The sequence below is a fragment of the Theobroma umbraticum genome, unplaced genomic scaffold (assembly GCF_002168275.2).
Source record: "Theobroma umbraticum cultivar Fairchild unplaced genomic scaffold, ASM216827v3 scaffold_67.0, whole genome shotgun sequence".
Lineage (NCBI taxonomy): Eukaryota > Viridiplantae > Streptophyta > Magnoliopsida > Malvales > Malvaceae > Theobroma > Theobroma umbraticum.
Window position 1 is genome coordinate 502,039 of NW_018397262.1, and position 1,515 is coordinate 503,553.

Below are 1,515 nucleotides of genomic sequence, written 5' to 3' on the forward strand. Positions count from 1 at the left end.
CATTGTTTTTACTTAATTGACTTGTTACGTTAACTCTCACACGGTTACGTTAAGATTTAAAATTTAGTTATTCCACATTTACAAACTTTTACGTCAATTCTTACAGTTTTACGTTAAGACTTTTTCACGTCAATTTTGAATTATAATTAGTTATCCTTTATTTAAAAATTAAAAATTTTATATCGTTAAACACTTTCAGCTCAAGAATATAAATTTAAATATTTACTTTTGATTTAATTTACAATATTTTACTTAATTTACTTCTTACGTTAACTCTCCCACGCTTACGTTAAGATTTAAAATTTAGTTATTCTACCTTTATAATCTTTTACATCAATTCTTACAGTTTTACGTCAAGGTTTTTTCACGTCAATTTTGAATTATAATTAGTTATCTTTTATTTAAAAATTAAAATTTTTATATCGTTAAACACTTTCAGCCCTAGAATATAAATTTAAATATTTACTTTTGATTAAATTTACATTGTTTTTACTTAATTGACTTCTTACGTTAACACTCACATGCTTACGTTAAGATTTAAAATTTAGTTATTCCACCTTTACAAGCTTTTACGTCCATTCTTACAGTTTTACGTCAAAGCTTTTTCACATCAATTTTGAATTATAATTAGTTTTATCTTTATTATTCTTAATTTACAAATTAAAATTTTTATATCGTTAAACACTTCAACCTGAGAATATAAATTTAAATATTTACTTTTCATTAAATTTATAATATTTTTACTTAATTGACTTGTTTCGTTAACTCTTACACGCTTACGTTAAGATTTAAAATTTAGTTATTTCACCTTTACAAGTTTTTACATCAATTCTTACAGTTTACGTTAATGATTTTTAATCGTGATGTTTAGGCTTTTTAATGACAACTTTAAATTAAATGTGTTTTTATTTTTGTTATTATACATTTTTAATTTTGATTTTCTAATTTATTATAGTGTCAATCCTATTTATAATATGAAATTTTAGCCATTGATTAAAAGTAAAGCAAATAAACGGCATAAAAAAAAGTCCATAAAAGGAAAGGAAGAAGTTTCCCCCACTAAAGGAATTTTCTGCTAGAGGTTGGTGGTGGAGAACCTTCATATTCACCTTCAGTAACTGGATAATTTTACTGTACAAACTTTACAACAGCAAGCCCATCCGTCATCAAATAGTTTGCAGAAGAAGATACCATACCAAAACCAACTTCTGTTACATCATTGTATAGTCCATTAAAGAGATGACTCTCCTCCACTAAGAGAGTTTTTTGCTAGATGTTGGAAATAGTCTTCACAAGCATTATAAAGCAATTTCTATTGGCACCCTGACGACTGATCTACTTACCACAATCCTATCAATTGTCTATTTTGTTGTACGAGTCTTCTTCAAGTTTGCTCTCCCCACCATGCTCACCTCTTACAGGTATTGTTAACAATAATATTCAATCCTTATACCCAAAATTATACACCTTAAACCTTATATACTAAACCCTAAACTATTAAATTATACTAGCTTT